Source organism: Rhipicephalus microplus, chromosome X, assembly GCF_043290135.1.
Source record: "Rhipicephalus microplus isolate Deutch F79 chromosome X, USDA_Rmic, whole genome shotgun sequence".
Classification (NCBI taxonomy): domain Eukaryota; kingdom Metazoa; phylum Arthropoda; class Arachnida; order Ixodida; family Ixodidae; genus Rhipicephalus; species Rhipicephalus microplus.
Genome location: NC_134710.1, coordinates 361,459,456 through 361,468,542, shown reverse-complemented (window position 1 = coordinate 361,468,542; position 9,087 = coordinate 361,459,456). Strand labels below are relative to the sequence as shown.

General features: G+C 44.4%; 1 protein-coding gene across 20 annotated transcripts in view; it reads right to left on the bottom strand.

Annotated features, from left to right (window-relative positions):
- LOC119185819 (uncharacterized) overlaps positions 1-9,087 on the bottom strand; it is a 150,376-nt gene that overhangs the window by 82,995 nt on the left and 58,294 nt on the right. Inside the window, exon 2 of one of the 20 annotated variants that reach the window (XM_075879892.1) lies at positions 1,215-1,592. The exons of the other annotated variants lie outside the window; for them this stretch is intronic. The gene's annotated coding sequence lies outside the window, so the exon portion shown is untranslated. The remainder of the gene's footprint in view (positions 1-1,214; positions 1,593-9,087) is intronic. 20 annotated transcript variants of the gene reach the window in all.

The window sequence follows — 9,087 nt, the reverse complement described above, 5'->3', positions numbered from 1 at the left end:
TGTGTGAGAGATGTGGAGAACCAGTTACTGTTCTCCACATTTTCGTACAGTGCGATTAGTTGGATGTTTTGAGAAAAAAGCACTCTTTACTACGCTCTCGACAGCAGCTCCCACTACACCCTGGAATGCTCATTGGTAGGGTTCTGATTTTTAAACATCAATCACTGTTTGGGTTTTTAAATGATGTACATTATCTCATTGCATATTTCGGGCTGATCCCTAGCATTACCTCTGTACTGAGGTCGCGGCTGCGGTGACTACATCCCCCCTTGGTTTAATTATCATGACCTTTCGCCATTCACTTGCACTGGACACACTTCACATCACTGTCATAATTTTAGATACTTCCATGTTTTTAGCCACGTAAGCGCGAGCATTTTGAGGTTCCTATACAGCCACGCACCATGTCAATGTTCATATTTCTAGTCTACTGAAATTTCACTCTTTTGCCATCGAGTGGACCTGGCACCATAAAATACCACACATCATCGTTGTCATCGAAGACAAATTCTTGCTGACAGAAAGTTTTGCAAGGTGGCAAAGGATGCTTCACGGTGACGTGCTGGCGGAGCGAATCAGGGCTTCCCTCTGCATGTGTCCAAGTGCAGAGGGGGGCCCTGGCATGCTCTGTGTGGGAAGCGCTCGCATCGGCCCTAGAGTGAATCCTCCAGACCCCTATAAAAGTTGATCACACTATACCAAACGTTCGTACCTTTAGTAAAATTAACGAGCACGTCGTCGTTCGCGTAGGCCTTCTACCGCTTCTGGGTCTTCTCGCAACCGCTGTTGTCTTCATTGAACATATTCCCCGTTTATCCGGGATAAGCCAAACGGGCCGATCTTCCACGGTGGGTCAGCCTTTCCCAATCGGCTTTTCCCGTTTTATAGTGCTGGGCTTGCTAGCGCCTTCTATTTTAGAGGACCAGGGATGACTAGAGGGAAGTACCTCATTTTTATTGCACACGTTTTTTTGTGTGTGTGTGAATCATGACACGGCATACATATTACCGTAGCTTCATAGTTTTCCTAATAAAAACGAGAGCACTAATAATTATTTAGAAACAGGACAGGCTCTGTGTCCCAAACGGCACACTGCCATTGCCTTCACTTCAAAGCACCCACTCGCGCTTCCGAGTGCGCATACGCTTCTTTTGTATTGCCGCGGCTCATCTTTGGAACATATATACATTATGTGTATGATCAAAGGTACTAACCAGGATAGCCCGAGCTTGTCGGGCAGACGAGTTTTCTCCGAGCTCGCTCTGCGGTGGCCATGGCATGAAGACAGTGCGTAGTGCGTGATAGGAGAATTGATAAAAATCACAGCATATCCACGGAATGACTGATGATCGGTGTGGCGAAGTGTTCGTCAGTCCATCCGTGCTTTCTTGCGTCCAATCGTTCTTGCTTCCATCCGACCATGCGTCCGTCCGTGTGTCCATCCATCCATCTGACCATTATTGCTTCCGTCTGTCCGTGCATCTGTCCATTTGTCTGTCTGTCTGTCTGTCTGTATGTCTGTCTGTCTGTCTGTCCGTACATTCGTCCGTCTATGCGTCTGTTCGTTCAGCCGTCTCTCTGCCTGTCCATCCCTGCGTCCGTGAGTCCGTCCGTTAATCTGTACGTCTGTCCATCCGTCCGTCTATCTAGTGAACACTCCAAGTAATACTATCTCACATCTTTTAAAGACGATAGTCTTGGGGACCTTCAACGGAAAACTTTTTGTCTGTCTGTCTCTCTGTCTGTCTGTCAGTCTGCCTGTCTGTGCATTCGTTGCATGTCCACCCTTAAAGATATCTCAAATGGCCAACCTCATCCGGAGCACCTATCAATATTGCTCAAGATCCAGCGTTCATACTTGTGAAATTGTCAATGAAAAAGCAATGTTTGCGCAAATCAGGGGTACCGTAACAACACGTCGATGTTTTTTATGTGTGCCTTTATACTACAAAAGGCAAACACAATTATTTATAAGGACCGTAGCCTTAGACACGCTGCGCTGACAGTGCAACGCTGTGCTCAAAAAGGCAAGTGTTACCAACTCTTTTCTAAAACGACACGGTGGTGGCACCAGCCCGTCGCTTTGCTTTCTACACCTTATTGCCTCCGAGAATGATTTGGCAGAGAACTGCCACATGGCGCTCGTGTCTAACGTGCCTCGATGCGCTCCTTCGCCTCCGCTGCACGCTCGAGGAACTTTAACGCAGCGCTTCCACAATACCATTGACCACTTTTCTTGTGCAAAATATCAAATACATGTTTTGTTCACTCTATCCAGACGCATGACTATCGTTTTCGATGGCATTTGTAAGGTAACATGCAGATCCGAGGCCAATTTTTTTTCATGTATTTTTCATATACGAGTACCGCCATCCAGCGGACATTCTAAGAATCTCTCTCTCATGAATTTCTTTCCGTCCGTCCATCCGTCTATCTAGTGAACACTCCAAGTACCGCTTTCTCACATATTTTCATCGTGTATTATTTGTATACAAGTACCACCACCCATATACGTCGATGAAGTATATATAAACATTCTGGAAGAAATCTACAGGGGATCAACTGCTATCATAGTGCTTCATAAAGAAAGCAACAGAATACCAATCAAGAAGGGTGTAAGGCAAGGGGACACAGTCTCCCCAATGCTATTTACCGCGTGCTTACAGGAGGTTTTCAGAAGCCTAGAATGGGAACAGTTAGGGATAAGAGTTAATGGAGAGTACCTTAGTAACCTGCGTTTCACCGATGACATTGCATCGCTGAGTAACTCAGGGGACGAATTGCAGCTCATGATTACGGAGTTAGACAAGGAGAGCAGAAAAGTGGATCTCAAAATTAATCTGCAGAAAACTAAATTAATGCACAACAACCTCGGAAACGAGCAGCGCTTCGAGATAGGTAATAGTGCACTTCAAGTTGTGAAAGACTATGTCTACTTAGGGCAGGTAATAACCACGGAGCCGAACCACGAGATTGAAGTAACTACAAGAATAACAATGGGGTGGAGCACATTTGGCAAGCGCTCTCAAATTATGACAGGCAGATTGCCACTATCCCTCAAGAGAAAGGTATATAACAGCTGTATCTTGCCGGTACTTAGCTACGGAGCAGAAACCTGGACACACACAAAGAGGGTTCAGCTTAAATTGAGGACGACGCAGCGAGCAATGGAAATAAAAATGGTAGGTGTAACCTTAAGAGACAAGAAGAGAGCAAAGTGGATTAGGGAACAAACTGGGGTTAATGATATCATAACTGAAATCAAGAAGAAGAAATGGACATGGGCCGGGCATGTAGCGCGTAGACAGGATGCCGCTGATCGTTAAGGGTAACTAACTGGATTCCCAGAGAAGGCAAGCGGGATAGGGGGAGACAGAAGGTTAGGTGGGCAGATGAGATTAAGAAGTATGCGGGTATAAATTGGCAGCAGCAAGCGCAGGACTGACGTACCTGGCGGAACATGGGAGAGGCCTTTGTCCTGCAGTGGACGTAGTCATGGTGATGATGGTGATGATGAAAGAACTCCAGGTGAGCAAAATTTTCTGAGCCCTCCACTACGGTGTCTCTCATAATTATATGCTAGTTTTGGAACGTTAAACACAACATATCAATAAACCAAACTAATTACGCCATGTCATGGTAAGGCTGAGGTAATTACGTCACATCTTATAAAGACTATGCTAATCATGCCATGCAAAGCTGGAACTGGGCTAACTAAAGCATCGTAGTTGGGCTAACTAAATTATGCTAATTAACGCGACGCTAATCCTGAGGACGCTAAGTAAAACCTTGCCAATTAGATCTTACTATAGTGAGAATTATTATACGGCTAATCAGAATTACGTTTATTAGCTCCTTACTGATCATGGCATTGCTAATTGTGCCCGAGATAATTGCCTTTTAATTGAAGCCTTATCAATAAAGTCTGCTAAGTGTTATGGTCATTTCAGCTCAACCAATTAGTACAATAAAATTAAGACAGTGCTGATGTGGTCTTCATTTCGAAGCTGACCACACACATGAGTAGACGACCAACTTAAAAAGTTACAAGAAGCTAGGTGACCCCAAGCTCCTGTATGGCTCCTACCTTGCGCAATTATTGTATGCTCACCAAAATATTTTGTATGCAAAGAAGCTCTCGCTTAGCGTTCACCGCATCAAACGCTTGACAGTGACACCTGCACTATCACAGTCACGAGTTTAACTCGCACCTTCTCAGAAACAACGAGTTTGTATTCGACTTAACGGGTCAAATAGTTTGATTGGCAGACGCTCGCGGCCACGGTCGAATATACCTAACACATTTGCTCTGGCCAAGAAGAAGTGCTCACGCCGAGTGGCGCGATTATTCGATCAGCTTTATCGCGCCGACTGTGCACACAGGCACGCAAAATGGTCAGTGATATCACCACTTGGTACGATGCCTCGCATTCAATTCCACCCAGCTAACGGCGTATCTAATCACAGGCACGTTGCCGTCATGATGCGAGTGCCCCTGGAGATCACATGTCCTTACATTTATCTGCAATACTTGATAGAAGCGAAATGAGCAGCATGAGTGTGCTGCGTGCGCACCCTTTCTGCCTTCGAGTGTGGAAATTTCTATGCTGCAGGTGGAACAAAAGAACCTGTACGAAAGAGGACATACGCCCACGAACATGCCTTTGAGAGGCGCGTGTTGGGTTGGAAAAAAAATAGCGTGGCAATCACGCTGATGTCGCTGCAGTGTTAAAATTTTGACTGAGCTATGGCACTGACGTGTTCGCACGTGGTGTTTCTTTTATAACCGCTGTAAATGACTCACATGCATTCCCAATGCCACGCTAGTTTTTGTAGCCATTTTAGGGGCGAAGGTCTTTATGGCGCGGAGTTTGCGTCCGGAGTGGCGCGGAGTGTGCACTTCAAAAGGCATAACGTTGCCAGAGACGATAGTTATAGCGCAAGAACAAAACGACGATGCAGAAACAAAAAGTACACAAAGGACACGAGCGCTCGTGTCCTTCGTGTCCTTCTTGTCTCTGTGTCATCATTTTTTTCTCGCGCTATAAATATCGTCATGCCATACCAACTAGCCCAAGCTGCCACACTTCTAATTTGCCAGAGAGCTGAGATTTCATTTCTGTTTAAAATGCATTTTCTGTTTAAAAGCAACATTTGGCAACTTCTTGAGCTTGGAGATCATGCTTTTGGTACTTCTGATGGCCAGGTCTGGATAAACTTTTCCTGGCATATCACTTAACAAGCGATGACTGCAATTTATTTTCTTTAAGGAGGAAGAAGAGAGGGCAAGGATGAGAAACCGAGGAATGGAGAGAGTAAAACAAGCAATTACCGCGTACACTATAAAACAGCAAGGGAGCTAGAAAAAAATAGATGCGAGTGGTGATGTGAGGCTGACGAGGTATGGATGGAAGAAGGGAAGGCCACCAGCACCCCTGTTTCCACAGTGTGTGCACCAGTTGCGAGTAGCTGCCCCAATTTCCTTCTGAATTTCCTTTTGAATTATATACATGCACACGTAGACACTCACGCACGAACTTATACCAATCATGGGAAGCCCCAGCTCCTCATGAGTGCACTGTTACCAAGTAAGTTTTGGTAAATATACCACGTCATGGTTAAAATTACTCTATTTTATCCGACACAAATTTTTACTATCATGCGTTTCGCCCTATGCCTAAAATAGGCACCATGAAACAATAAAAATGCGCAGACTACACTTCGTCCACTGCCCCACACGCACGTGTTCTGGAGCTAATTTCTGTAGCTCGTTAAAGGTTGGTTTGAAAAAAGTTTCGAAGAGTAAGCAAAAAACAGGAAAGACGGACCGTGAAAACAGAAGCCCTTCAGGTATTTGTATGGGGAGAAAGTTCACTCAGACTTGAGGGAAAAAAACGCTAGGCCAGCGTTGAAGGCGCATCACAGTCACAGTGAAAGCCAGAAGAGCGGCCTTCCAGAGCCTTTTCAAAACACTCATTGGGTAACTACTGGAAGCTCACTTGCTTGATACCCACTAGGGCATTAATAATAAACTTTGGGGTTGTGGGCCAGCATTCGCTATGCTATTTTTCGTCATTCGTTTAAAAAGCGTTGTATCCGCTAAACAGTTGCAAGGTATTTCGTGCCAATTGTTCATGCAGTGGCTGACAACGATGAGGAATTATGGCTAAAGTGGGTATGCGCCACAGTTATGAGGGGAACAAGAACAAGTTTTTTTAATGTGTTGGAGCATTTGACGGCCCACTCAGTACGCTATTCGCATTGTGTGACAATTGGTTGTTCTTTCGCTGTTTTAAAACGCTTTATGAGTCGTATTAATGCGATTGCTTTCCCGACATCAAGCCTGCCTAAGGCAACTTTGCCAACAAGTCACAAGCACCAGCGTAGCTCAGTGGTAGAATACTGAGCAGGCACCCAGCGGACCCGGGTTCAGGCCCTACTGTGTCTTTGGTGCTAAGTTTGCCAACAAGTCACAAGCACCGGCTTAGCTCAGAGGTAGAATATTGAACTGACACCCAGTAGACCATCGTTTCGATCGCCACTGTGTCTTTGGTGCTAGGTATTCTTTTTTGTAGTTTCGCGCGATGTGGCTACGGACACCGGCGGCGGCGGTGGCGGCGGACAACTGCGCGTGACTAGAGTTGTGATCTCATAACAGCTTTCGCAGTAAAAATATGCGACTCGTCACCAAGCATAGGGCTGGCAGTGTAACCTATATGGCAACACAGAGCATTAATCGAAACGTCAGGGTGGCGAAAGGATGTATTGAATAGCACTGTAGTAAAGAAAACGGGCTCTGTGTAACCACAGAAAGGGTAAAGACGAAATAAGCGATGCAACACTTTCCGACCACTCAAAAGTATGCGCTTTGCTGTTTGAAGCGAGTGCTGGTTGCTTTAGTAGGAATAGCTTGAAAGCGCTATTCAGTCAAAATGAGAAATGCATATGCACCACGACGGTAAGGACCTGGCTGAGCATCTTTAGCTGAATGCTCATACATCCAACCGGGTGCGTGTTAGGCGACTGAGTTACATCAACCCTTCAGTTATGGCGACAGCATTGAAAAAGTGAAAAGATCGGCGATGGATTTAAGTAAAAGATGACTAGGGGATTGGTCGAGAAAAGATACGCAGGTAAAAAAGATAGCTGGTACACCAACATTATACTGCGCTGAGGCTAAGAAAGCTAGGCTGTGAATTTACAAGGTTCTTTTTTTGGGATGACGATTTCAATTCATTTGGACAAAATTATTCCGTAATGTAATAATACAAATGGTATTAATATAATATTGTTATTAAAATTTTCATCTTGGTGATGTGTCACCGCCACGTCGCAAAGTGGACGCTCTTTCATCCACCCATCTACTTTCACCGAAAACCCCACATGGCCTCTTCCGCACTCATTTAGGACTCCTCGAGCGCGATAACCACCTCGTTCGCGTCTTCTCCATCGACTACATTCTTCACCTAGCCTTCCAATAATTAACCTACTACTTATTTATTCATTTATTTATTTATTCAAAATACCTTACAGGCCCACTGAAGGGCATTGGGTAAGGAGGGCATCAGTATACAAACGAAATAGCAATAAAGGAGAAAAGCAGACGAAAATATATATTTAAAAAAAAGATTACAAAAATCAAGGTGCAACAGTGTTATACAATATTAGAGTGCAACGAAATCAGGTTATCACGAAAACTTTCACGGTTAGAAATGAATACAACATAATCCGGAAGATCGTTCCAATATGCAATGGCTCGAGGTAGTGATGATAAGTCGAAATGCCTGCGTGTGACCATGAATGCACATGAAACTACGTGCATTGTGTATGCGCTGGGAAGTTCGCGCAGGAGAATAAAGTGGCAAACAGTGAGTTTCCTTTCTCTAAATATACCTATGAAACAGACATAAAAGAGCAATGTTGCGGCGTATTTCCAGTGACTGAAATGCAAGGTCTTGTTTTATTAAGGTAATGCTTGAATGATAGTCGTAGTTTCCAGAGATGAATCTTGCTGCTCTATTCTGAACGGCTTCCAACATACGTACTAGGTAATCTTAATATGGTGACCATGTGGGTCATGCATACTCTAGATGTGGGCAAACATAAGTAATATGTGATAATGGGCGTATGTTAGAAGGAGCGTTGCGCAAGTTTCTGCGGAGATATCCGAGAGATTAAGGGGCTTTTGATGAGACAGCTGCTATATGCGTAGTCCAGGATAGATCCGATGTAAGGTGAACGCCTAAATATTTGTAAGATGGTGTAGCTGAAACAACGGCGTTATTAATCTTATAGTAAAATGTTGAATTGGTATGATTTCGGCTGAACGAGAATAACTTGCATTTAGAGGCGTTAAGGGACACCTGCCAAGTTTCGAATCACCGGAAGGTTAGGTCAAAGTCATTTTGGAGAGCGGAATAATCAATAAAACATTTAATATTGCGGTATATGGCACAATCGTCGGCGAACAACCTAACTGTGGATGAAAGGTTATCGGGCAAATCATTAATGTATATTAGAAAAACTAACGGACCTATTACTCTGCCTTCGGGAACACCGAATGTGACGTCGCTAAGGTTAGATGCAATGTCGTTGATGATCGTTGATGGTTATGATGATCGTTGATGTCGTTGATGGTTAGATGATCTTTCGCGTCTTCCCCATGCTGGTCACATTTCCAGTTTTCTTCAAAAAAAAAGATTTAACTTTTTATTGTAATTAGGAATTCTTAACGATGTCGCGTCGAGCTTTCACGCTTTTCGGTGATCGATGACAAGCGGAAATGGGAAAATACCCTACGCCTGATCAGGAAATCCCATTACCCCCTCCTACCTAAGACCTGCGTCTCTCATAATCATATGGTGGTTTTGGGACGTTAAACCCCACAAATCAATCATCAATTCTACCTAAGGCCACTCGAAAAATCGCATAAAGTACCCTACAAATATGGTGATTACCGTATGACTGGCAAGTCTGCCTTGGTGTATGTTAAGAAAACCCACTCACTTGCGAAAACTCGTATCGAAGACGATGGGCCTCTGTTATAGGCTGTTGTTTACATGGATCAAGAGGTGGGAACACAAAGCT